A 12834-nucleotide genomic window follows, 5' to 3' on the forward strand; every position below is an offset into this window, starting at 1 on the left:
AACTTGCATGGTTCTGACCTTAGAATTACTCCCATAATTCTTGCATCGAGCACAGTGGATGGGTGTTAGATTGTTAAATGGGACAGCCAATCTTAATCATACTGTAAACATTTGCATTAATCATATTTTCCAAGGACTTGATCCAGAGCTATATGAAGTTGACTGAGAGACTCCCATGGACTTCAAGGGACCTTTAATTCAGCTCTGTGTGCAGTACAAGGTCACAAAAGACCACACAGTTTGAGTCCAGAGGATTCATAGATTCATAGACGTTAGGGTCGGAAGGGACCTCAATAGATCATCGAGTCCGACCCCCTGCATAGGCAGGAAAGAGTGCTGGGTCTAGATGACCCCAGCTAGATGCCTATCTAACCTCCTCTTGAAGACCCCCAGGGTAGGGGAGAGCACTACCTCCCTTGGGAGCCCGTTCCAGACCCTAGCCACTCGAACTGTGAAGAAGTTCTTCCTAATGTCCAGTCTAAATCTGCTCTCTGCTAGCTTGTGGCCATTTCTTGTAACCCTCAGGGGCGCCTTGGTGAGTAAAACCTCACCAATTCCCTTCTGTGCCCCTGTGATGAACTTATAGGCAGCCACAAGGTCACCTCTCAACCTTCTCTTGCGGAGGCTGAAGAGGTCCAGGTGCCCCAGTCTCTCCTCATAGGGCTTGGTCTGCAAGTCCTTAACCATACGACTGGCCCTTCTCTGGACCCTCTCCAGGTTATCCGCATCCCTCTTGAAGTACGGTGCCCAGAATTGCACGCAGTACTCCAACTGCGGTCTGACCAGCGCCCGATAGAGGGGAAGTATCCCCTCTTTGGATCTATTCGTCATGCAACTGCTGATGCACGATAAAGTGCCATTGGCTTTTCTGATGGCTTTGTCACACTGCCGACTCATGTTCATCTTGGAGTCCACTAGGACTCCAAGATCCCTTTCGACTTCCATGCCACCCAGCAGGTCATTTCCTAGGCAGTAGGTATGCTGGACATTTTTCCTCCCTAGGTGCAGCACTTTGCATTTCTCCTCAAGGAGGAGGATCAAGGAGGAAAATGAATTTCTAAGCCAATAATGCCCTGTCACGAGCTAATACAAGGAAGGGGCTTTATCTCTAAAGATCCTCAGACAATTGCAATTGTTGCAATAACATTTAGTTAGGTCTCTCAGACAGCACTCACCTAAACCTGTACAATACACGTGAAAATGCCTACCTGCTGATTTCCTAGTTGTATATAATGCAATTTCAGTCCATAAAAGAAAAAAGGAGAAGGAAAAAAGCAGTGGAAAAAAACTGAAGAAAAAAAATCCATACGACAAAAGTAATATATGCATGCATATGTGCATCCAGTGCATAGAACCTGTATTGCCTGGTCTTGTGTCATATATCTTCATAAATAAGAGAGAGAGATGGGGTAATTCATTCATGGCAGTACACCATTCTTTTTGGTTACCCTGACTCATCCCACTCATATAAAAGAAATGTCAGAATGCAGTTCAGCCATCATATATTAAGATTTGTGTGTGCATGTATGCACACAGACATACAAACATACCAGAGTAAGTTACATATTCATACAATATTCAATAGACACAGAATAGACCTTCAACTGGTGTAAATCAGTGTAGCTGAATTGAAGTCAGTGGAGTTATTATCAGTGTATAGTAGCTAGAAATCTAAACTTATACTTTTAGCACCCCCAGACAAATCTATTGGTTTCTGTGGCCTTTCTTCAGAATAAGTGTCAAGACCCCTTGGTCAGTGGTACATGAGGAATCTAGCAATTCTTTTGTTGCAGTAGTTAAAGAAACCTAATGTTTTCCATTTGGCATGTCTGCACGCTTCTGGTATTTAGCTGTGAGCAAATAACATTTTAACAATATAAAAAGAGTTTGATGAGGTAATATAAAGTATAACTGCGGCGCCCAATATAGTCCCCCAGGTCCATAATATGTATTTTAAAGTGTTCCAAAATAGTAAATGGGTTTTTTACACAATAGATTATAATGGCTCTGAAAAAATCCACATCATTTCCTGAGTTAATTTTGAGGATTTCATTAATAATAGAGGGGGAGTTTTTTAAAGTCCCAGAAATATTTTTCCCCCTAAATTTACAGCTGAATATAATGGATGCTGGATGCTTCTCCAAGATCATTTTTTCGGTAATATTCTGAGAATATAAATAAAAGGCAACTAAACCATAACAAGTAAACAGCTGGCATCACATGAGGAGTCAAGTGGTTAGACGCAGCTACCATAGAGCACCCATTTACAGAACATGGAGGCTATGGGTTTCCTTTCCATTGCTTCTCTTCAGTCCACCCCCTCATAGCAAACACAGTATATCTGCTGTAATTTAGATCTGTCATGACAAGCTGACATGAAGATTTCTCTCAATGAAATCTGCACCAGGACAAGACTGTCAATGGGGTCATAATTAGGCCAACAACCTCTATAGAGATTCTGCCCTGATGTAAAATAGGGCTTGTATTTCATGCTTCACTGCATTTTTTTTTTATTTTGCCTGTGTTATTAAACTAAGCTAAAACTGCCTGAGATGTGGTTTAAAACACTGGAGTCTCTGCACAAAGGATATGTAACAATATGATGATGCTAAAAAGGATGCAGACATATCATTCCAACACCATGAGTTAGGCCCCCAAAATCATCATATTCTTCCAAATAGAAAACATTCTGGGTTCTGTTTTTTTGCTTTCTGGGTTTTGTGCCTTTGTTTCTAGCTTTCCTCTGTAGCTATGAAGGTTGGAAACCAATTTCTTTTTTAAAATGAAAGCTAAGATTCTCAAGACTCCAGATGCTGGAGCTTGAAACAAATCTAAAGCGTGTCTACATCACCTCTGGACCACAGAGAGTGCCACAGAAAAGTACACCATTGCACCATTTCCATTGTCTTTGTCTTAGTCCCCCAAACCTATGCAACATGGCTTTACTAGAGTGAGACCCTCCCAGAAAAGCAAGCTTATTGATGAATACCCACCATACATCTGCTTTGGCAGGTGGAGCATGCAGAGTGTGGGCGGCATGCTTCATTACACTGTCTGGCAGTAGTAACAGACAAATGTCATGGGGCCACAATAAATACACCCATTTCAATTAACAATGTTGCAATACATGTCCTATTTCCTGCTTTCCAACATGCAGTGAAAATGTATGTTGCCCTGATCTTCAATTGCCCCGATCTTCATTATCCCAAGTCATTCAGTGCCTGCCATGGGTAATCAAGCTATACTATGCCATATCAAGTATAGTTTTTTATTTCACTGCTATTGCTAAATTTACTTTGATGATCATTAAAGTATGCATATACATATAAGCGGATACATATTTTGGGCGCTGCTTAGTCAAGGTTTTGTCCCTGGAGCAATGATTCACATGGAGAGTAAAGCTAAGCTGTAATTTTAAACTAATGGAATATCCCTTGTATAGTGCTGAAAGAATGGGGTGCTGGTCCTCCTGTAGCCTTTTAACCATGAAACACGCACCACAAAATGTTACTTGTGGCAAACAAAGAAAGAAGAATTCCTTTCATAAAATTTAATGAGTGTAATGTTTCTACTTTTTATAGGCCATAGGGTGTGAAAAACAGCTCAGTTTTAGCCCTGATGACATTTTCATATAGGTGGAAGTAAAAATACAAGGATTTGACATCTTGACATGAAAGGGGAACAGTATTATGTTGCAAGGGTACTATATACAATTTTGCAATGAAAGCATAACATCTGATTCTAGCCCTAGACGCATGTGGCTACACGTAGAAAAATTTGGATGCAATTTTCCCTTTTAGCTGCTAGCACAAAACACAGTGATTTGAACATGAGGAGGATTCTGGGCTGCAATTATAGTGTGTAAAAATTTAAATTATTGTAAAAGCATGAAAATCATACACTCTTTCTACATGACGCTGAATCATGCTAGTGAAAAAATTAGTGGTCTGATTAATCTCTGCCTTCTTTCAGTTTAATGTCAGCCCATTTGCATTGTAATTAGACATAAGTGATAGAAATCACAGCTGAGAAACACTGGTTATCAATGCTAAAAAGGAAACAGAATTTTGGTTCTGCATACGATTCTGCCATTTCAAAACTGATTTTCATTCTAATTAAAACAAAAGAATGACATTTTGAAATGTATCTCAGAACAGAAATGATAAAAAAAAATCAATTCATGAATATTGAAATAGTAAATGAATAGTTTCATTTACATAGTAAAGAAACACTGTATTTCACTAATTTTGAAACATTTTGATGTAGAATATGTGTGTGTGTGTGTGTATGAAATAACAGATGTAAATGTAACATGATATTACAATAAGTAATATAATTTAAGCATTGAAACAAACTGAATGGCTATAATGAGGTTGAAATAAATATCAAAATGAAATTAGAATATTCCCTTTAATACTTTGCCATTAAAAATTTCACCAAAATCAACTTTCCCACAAAACAGTTTTAAATCAAAATCATACTGCCATAGAAAACTGGTCTGTTGAAAGTGATTTGACTAGCTCTACACTGAATTAATACGGTGGTGAATCAGGCCTCCTGATTTTGCCTCTTATTTGTGCTTCCTTTTCCCCAGTTAAGGCTCTGATTCAGCAAAGTTCTTAAGCATATTCTTAAACTTAACTATATGGCTTATCCCATGCCTATTTGGCAAAGCTTTGCAGCAAATACTTAAAGTAAGGCACATGCTTGACTGTTGTTCTGAACTAATGTCACTGTGTATGTTACAGGACTCAAACTTGAAGTGCTTTCCCAGACAAAAGTCTCTAGGGAAGTCAGATAGAGTTTTGCCAGAAAAAAAAGACTGAAGAACTGAGGCCATACAGTGTTTTAAACAGATTTGAAGAGGCAGGCTGAAATTCTGACTCCATTAGAGTCAAAGGCAAAATTTGCTGACTTCAGTGGGGCAGGATTTCACTCCCAGTGCATACAGCAATGTGTAACTTCTTATCTCCATGGGCACATAACAAGGTAGCAGTAAAGCGTGGAGCGCCTGTTCCATAGAAACAGTTGGTAGTTATGCTGGGTACTGCTACCCTACTTTTATCCCTTCTCTGGGCTCCACTTACATTCTTTCTACCACTCCCAGCATCTGCAATGAAATTCCCCAGCTATGGTATTAGTGTAGACTACCCTCAATGTCTTTCCTAAGCTCCAGTGAGGATGGGTAGGCATGGCAGTCTACCTCCCCAAGGGCCATTTTGATGTTCTTGTTGAAATACTTACTTAACGCACCAGAGGGAATATTTTTTTAACCACTGTGGAGCTTAATGTCTATGACCACAGGAAAAAAAAAAAAAGGAATCTCTCTCACAGTTGAATGACAAGGCAGTTTCTGATACTTGCCAAGAACAGACATAAATCTTGGTGTGAAGCCAGCTGCTCTATCTCAAGAATACACTGTCCTCCTTGTCTGATGTCAGAAACTAAGCTATCACTCTTCTAGAAAAATACACCAGCCCAAATCAGGACCTTAGGGATAACCTAAAGCCAATCTTACTAGGATTCCTCTGATGTCATTGGCTGTTGCCTGATTGCTTTATTTAGGCATCAAGCTGGGGACTTGGGACTGAGGTACTGGAAAGGGGCCAGGGAAGCAGACAGCACAGAAGGTCTGGGCCTGATGTGAAACCTATAGAAGTAAGTAGGAGTCTTTTAGAAAAATTTGGATCAGACCCTGAATGTGTTGTTCCAGTAGAGACCTCTGAAAGATATATAGAGTCTATTTATGTAGAGTCATTGGAGGCAGAAGGTAAACAGCACGGGATCTGAGGCATTTTGCAATCATGCAACATTAGCCATCATGTCTTTGCACTTGAACCATAAAGCTTTATTACCAACATTTTTCCCAGATTGGAAGAATGTAGAGCATGAGATAATATCCATTCTCAGATTTTGCAGTGTCTGCATTTTACCATTGTGGTTAAAACTTTACATGTCGTTCACTGCAATAGAACGAATCCTAGATTTTTTTTACACTGTTTTTGGAAGACAGGACCTTTAAATGACTATTGCCACTTCGTAACATCCCACTGCAGACACTTCCTTAGCCTGACAAAGGGTATCTGTATCCAAAAGCTTGCAAAGAGGAATGTTTCCAATTGAGTTGGTCTAATAAAAGATATCAGCTTTACCCAAAGAACCTTGTCTGCCTATTGCCACTTCAGCACTTTAGACAAGTCTTTCTCCTCTGTTCTGGTCCTGTTCACATAGATCCTTATACCACCCTGAGCACCTTCCAGTAATGCATTAAGTGCCATCACATAGCTAACATCTTCTCTCTCTCCCTTTCCCTCCCTCCTCTACCCAGGGAGTAAATTGGATGTCCAAGGTAGTGCTTTGTTTTGAGTTCTGCTTCTGGACTGGTTTTTATACATATGTGCTGCTCTGTGCTTCTGGTAAAGAATATAAAGTTGAAGGGGGTTCACACCTGCACTTGGCTCAGAAGGGATTTTGGGATGGCCCTTCATTTTGGTGGAAGTTTATTCCAGGCTTATGGGACAGCTTGTTTGTTCAAAAGTAATGATGTTTATGTTCTCAAAGAGCTTTGTCTCTAGTCAGGTATATGGTAAGTTGTTCACTCCCTTTAAGAGTAGGGCTGGGTCAGCAATTCTCTGTTCTAACACGTTTCTAAGGGAATTATGACTTTGCTTCCTTCACACCCATGCTTACATTATATTTCCATTTCTATAATTATGCCTAAAAATGAAGGCTTGATCCTATGCCGATACTAGGCAATTGCTAAGCTCCTATTGACTTCAGTGATGCAGGATTTGGCTCACATGTTTTAAAAATATGACAACAGAATTGTATCCAGCTCCTAATTCTCTCACTGTTCCAATTTCTTGCCACAAATTGGCCAGTTTTCAGTTTGACCTTATTTTCTACATCAAAAACAAGGCTGCATTCTTGGCGTTCCATTTTCAGGTTGTGAAATCCTGATACAAAAGACAAAAGGATACTTATGTGTGTTTGGTTCTGGCTCCTTTCTTTCATCTGTCTTGCCAGATACCCACCCTGTTCTTTCCTAGTACCTTTCTTCCCCAAAGGGTGAGACCTGGGGTTTTGCACTGACTAGACTGTGTCATCAGCTCTATTAGATTGTTGTCACCTAGCTTGTTATGACAAGCTTTGGCCTTGAACAATGGCTGGCATGAAGCACACTGGCTATATGACCAGACTGAAGCAAGGCTGCATAAATGATTACATATCAAGGCACCAATGAGTCTAGGAAACTATATTTAAATACTTATATTTTATATTTAAATACATTTAAATAATAAATATTTTCAGTAACCTGAAAGGAGATCTCAGGACACCAGTCCACCAAAAATAATTCCAATAAACCTTTCTATCAGTGAAAACACATTCTAATAAAAAAAAGGATTTTATCAAAATTGTTTACCTAGCTCAGAAAAATACATGTATTTGGGGGTTTGCGACTAAAAAAAAGTTTTGGTTTGGAGTTTTTACATGAAAAGTCAAAATTTGCCACAGGGAAAACAAGAAACCATTTTCAATCCAGCTCTGTTACTGTCATATACTATAATACTGAGATGCAGAGGGAAGTCATTAGACTAGAATCTGGGACTGTCCCCCCACAAGTGCAGACATTTGTTACCCCAGGGTCAAGAAGCAGCAGCACACCTTGTGCCGCTGCTACTTCTCCCCAGGGAACACTTGTGCCACGTGTGCTTTGGTACATGGCAGATTACCCGAGGTGGGGCAGGGGATGCTGGGGCCAGCAACTGCGCTGGTCCCAGCAGCCTTACCTGGGGTCCTGGGGGCTGGAGAAGCTGCAGCCGGGGTGCTCCTGCAGCTGGGAACCTGGCCAGCTGCCAGAGTGTGGGTCTGGCCATATGCACCACCCGCAATTTCTCCGCACCAGTTATTTTGACCCTGGGATCTCCCAGGGTCAAAAAACACCCCTACACTGCAAGGTAGTGGCATGGAGAATGCCTGAATGTACAGTGTGTGGTGCTGCAGACAGGGCTGCACCACATATCGCACAGCTTCACTCATCTGGATGCGGCCTGGGAGATACAGATTAAGACCCTGCTTCATCATACATTTCCTCTGAGACTTTAAGCAATGGGAGTTAGGCACCTACATGTTTTTAAACCTCTGGTTCTCAGTCACTCTATGCCAGTTTCCCCACTCTGTAAAATAGAGATGATAGTGCTTCCTTACCTCCCAAGACTGCTGCAAGGACAAAAACATCACAAGTTGTCAGAAACTTGGATATTTTCTCTCGTTTTCATGATTCAGATACTTAGAGCATTAGGAATCATATGAATACATAAGATAGCTGGTTAGCACAATACAAAGAGATAAGTTAGTCATGTCAATCACTTTTTCATGAAAAAGAAGCAAGTGCAGGCCCCAATGCCCAAAAACCAATCATAGTTGATACTTGAAACTACAGAGATTTCCCATGTGATTATTCTAGCTACTTTCAGGTTTATTATTTGTTCTAATTAGATTTTATTATGTGCGTGTGGCTTTGTGTCATTTTTACTGTTGTATTTTAAAGCACCTTGAAAAGTGTGAAAGGTGCTCTATAATTCAATTAATAGCAGTGGTAGTCATAATAATAGCATCATTATTTTGGTGGAACTGGTGATTAATCTGTAAATATATTAGAAAGAGATTAGCCTTTAAATGCTTAATGTTTGTTCTTACTAACCACATTTGGTCATGTTGGTCCTTGTTCAATAATACATTTTGTGAAGAGAATGTTCAAACCTACACCTAAGGAGGTTATATCCTTAAGAACATTCATGAGTCAGAATTTTCTGGAACTATAGTACATGGGCTTTTTTTTTCCTTTTTGAAAAACATATAACATAAGCATTACAAGAATAAAAAAAAATTATATTAATTGAAGGAAGACTCCAGAAGGTGGCTACAAAAAGGAGAAACCGTTTATTAAAAATACTATGCATGAATCTGTTTACAGAGCCACCGTGTCCCCACATCTGAAATATGTTCCAGATTTCTTAAAGTACTGAAGTAATTCTCTGGTAATCACCTGGCATGTTCGGCCATTCTCAGACTGTGGAGAACTTCATAGGAAAAATTGATAATGAACATATATAATTTCTCTCCTTGTGGAATATTCTGTTGGAGAATTACTTGGAAGGGCATTTTGTCAAATTAAAAATAAAATAAAATAGAATAAAATAAAATAAAATAATATATTCTTTTTGCATCTATTGCACATGCTTCATGGAAAAAAAGTTAGCAACCAGTGAATAGTTAGTATCATGTGCAACCATATTAGCATGTTAATATGCATAATTATGTTCCAGAACTACATAATTTTACTAAATAGTTCACCAAAGCTGGAGATGCTGCTAAGATGATGTTCATACCAAGTGAAGTGATGCCTAAGGAATTCTCTTTTTCTCTGAGAACTCAGCGGAGCAATTCCGTCACTCGTGGGACAACATTCCTAATGGATTTGTGCTTGTCTGAGCCACAAAGTAAGTTCTCATTCCTTCCTTTCCTTCATCTTAATGGCAAAACATGGTTCTCTTATTTGAATAATGCTTTATACACAGCGAGGCCTGCTCCCTCAGTGGGGACAAAGACGGTAATTCAGTCTTGAAGTTCTGCTGATGTCATAAACATTTGTGACATCATTGAGACCTTCTCTGAATGTGGCTTTGTGTTCTAGCCGCTGTCATGGATTATTATAGATGTGCAAACTATATCTAGGAAGTAATAATTAACCTTTTTCTTTCCCAACACATCAGGTGGAAGTTTCCAGATGGAGAGATGAGGAGGATAAACCAGACTGATGTAAAATTTCCAACACATTGATTTTAAAATTACTCAGATTATCAGATTTTATGGAAGTATTCATGTTCCAGTGACTTAGGCTTTAACAATGTCATGGCATAGCTTCTTTAAATCTGCTTGTAGAAATTAAAGCAGTTTTTTTGACAAGAAAGATTTCCCAGGCTATAAATACCTGGCACATTATCACCAACTCAGACAAAGTTTACTTGAGATAACTGCTACAAGTGAAGGAAAGAAAATAGGCAAAGCTATAAAAACAGATTAGTGCTCCAAACCACTCCATCTTACAGCTCACCTTATTGCTGATCCCTGAAATGTATGACATACTTACTATCTTAGATTGTCAAATTCTTTCATAGCAGGGATCTAGCCAATATTTATTTTTTCAATGTATCAAGCTAAAAACCTGGTTCTCGACCTACCCAACACTAGGCAAAATTCTAATCTTATATAGATGCTGGAGGAAATATGGAGAGTTGGTAAAAAATTTTGATCAACATCTTTAAATAAGTTTAAAACATAGCCTACTGACTGAAACAAAGATGATTCAAAATTTACTCATGATATATTCTAAATTGAATGCTTTGTTTCACTTCACTACACAGACTTTTTAAGGTTCTTAATCAGGAAAACCATTGTGTTACATTTCTTAATGATTTTGTCTCCTTTTCAGTGGGAGAAATTACAAAAAGAGAAAAAAATATTCACTGACCCACCTACCTCCCTCCCAAAACTGTTAACAAATAGAAAGGAAAAATTATAGTGAAATATTTTCATTACTTATAAAAACAAAATTCTGCAGGTTTGAGTTGATCCCCCCAAAAGTCATTTTTTTCAAACAAAACAAAATTAATTTTGATCTTCAAACACATACTTAATATTTGGCTTTGCATGTTTGCATTTCCCCGATTTTTAGTCGCCCTTCATAACCTGAATTAAGTTCCTTCAGATCTATTCTGTTCTTCAGAAATCTGATATCTGATTTGTGTTATAATGTGTTTCACCATTAAGTAGGGACCAGACATTTATAATGAAAATAAAATTGTCATAGTTTGTTTTCTTTTATTCTGATAGCAAGTAGATTAGGATGATCTCAAATGTATTCATCATTCCAAAAAGGTTGGCTGAACAGTTTCTGCAAATAACATAGGGTGTGAAGTTTATTGCAAGCATTCAATGCCTGAAATTTGAGCTTTGTCAGTTAGTTTCCATTAGACACAGAGGCCAGGCGCTGTTTTTCTATTCCCTGCTTGCAGAGGAATAATTCTTGGGAGTCAGACTACATGAGCATCTACTCATAGTTTCACATTCAAAATTAACCTTTTTCTAAATATTCTTTGCTGCTTGCTCACTCTCTCTCTGAATAGTTGGGCCAGTAAACTCATTTTCCATGATAGTTACAGAGAGTAGATATAGAAGAAATGCAAGCATTCAAAGTGAGTTCACTTCCAATGTGGAATTCATGAAAAAATATAAATTTTGCACAATTTGCTATTCAGCATGAAGAACCCAACTCTTTCCCAATCTTCTACTCCAGCAGCAGCCAAGTCAGATGAAATGCATTCCAAACCTTTCAGGATTTGGCCCTAACCTCTGGACATGTGTACTTTTTTTTTTTTGTTTTGTTTTGTTTTAGGAGTTACAGTAGTATTCCAGTGATAACGTCTCCTCCCAGGCTCCAGTGAGGATGTCTCTAAAAACAGCAGTGGTCTCTGAACTGCACGGTGAGTATCTTATTGCAGTATCTGAAGTGCCTCGTAAGTGAATGCAGTTGCCTTATTTGTTAAAGGCAGTGCCAGAAATATTAATAGATTTCAGATACTTTCCCTGGATGGTGGCAGAAAATTCTGTTTCAAATCTATCCAACAAAGCAGTCAGACACAGGAATGTCCGGATTTTTTTTTTAATTTCAACCCTAGAGTTTCCTTGCTTTCACCTCTGCCTTTTTTGTCTGTGTAAATCAAAATCATGCGACTACTAGACTATCTCCACTCATAGTTATATCTATATCTATATAGATATAGATATAGATATAAAATCTCAGAACCTATTTATATATAATCCACACAGTCACTAAAAGATATCTATATTATATATGTTTAAAAACATATATATTTATATATATTTAAAAACATATATATAAGCCTGGTGAGTATTGTACACTAATACCACAGCAGGATATGCCAACAGGCACCAAAAAGGGATATAAGGTATTTACCATTATGAAGTTTCTAACAGCTAAATGCCTAAAAGATAAAAACATGAACGTGGATGGGGGTGAAATCAGGATAACCTCACAGAGGATGCCTGTAAATCTCTGAGGAGTAAAGCAGAGCAGCAGAGCAAAAGCAGCAAATAGGTGACTTTCTCTGAACAGGAATGAGAGTCAGCTGGAGCACTGTGTGCAGGGCTAACACAGTGCCAATCCATGTAGCGTGTTAGCCAGGAAGAGACTTTAGTCTGAGCCCCACAGCTTCAGGAATGTGCCCTTTCTTCTTCTTTGAAAAGCCTTACTCTTTCAGACATTCACCCTCTTTTTTTTGGCTCTTGACTCCAAAGAAGTTGGTTAACCAAACCATGTTTTCTCTAATGATGTTTGTTTATTTGCTAACTGATCTTTCTATGGAAGACAGGAGAGACAATCAGGGCATTTTACATAATCAACTCACTCAATATGCTATTAATAATACTCAGAACTGTTACTACAGGTCCAGGACGCATCAGATTTTTCTTCCATTTGAAGCCACAAGATAATAAGAGGAGGCTCCAAGAGAGGTGTGGATCGCCCGCAAGAGGTCTGAACAGCAACATGTATTTTTACTGGAAGTCTGCTAACTAGCCAAAACCTTTGGAAAGTCATGACACCAATTTGGCAAAGTACTATCTCTGTCTGCTTTATTGAAAACATCTTAGACAGCATAATAAATAAAATGCACTTCATTTTCATGGTTTTAAAACTTGACTTTCTGTTGGCCTGCAGTCTGTCAAAATGCAAAGATTAGGAAACTCAAT

General features: G+C 38.6%; 2 long non-coding RNA genes across 2 annotated transcripts in view; one reads left to right on the plus strand and one right to left on the minus strand.

Annotated features, from left to right (window-relative positions):
- LOC109286496 (uncharacterized) overlaps window positions 1-12834 on the minus strand; it is a 99116-nt gene that overhangs the window by 69001 nt on the left and 17281 nt on the right. The window lies entirely within an intron of this gene.
- LOC109286495 (uncharacterized) lies at window positions 11097-12756 on the plus strand. The gene is made up of 3 exons (XR_009461664.1): window positions 11097-11258; window positions 11459-11546; window positions 12531-12756. It is a non-coding gene; the product is annotated as an uncharacterized LOC109286495 (long non-coding RNA).

Source organism: Alligator mississippiensis, chromosome 1 (genome assembly GCF_030867095.1).
Source record: "Alligator mississippiensis isolate rAllMis1 chromosome 1, rAllMis1, whole genome shotgun sequence".
Taxonomy (NCBI): Eukaryota; Metazoa; Chordata; order Crocodylia; family Alligatoridae; genus Alligator; species Alligator mississippiensis.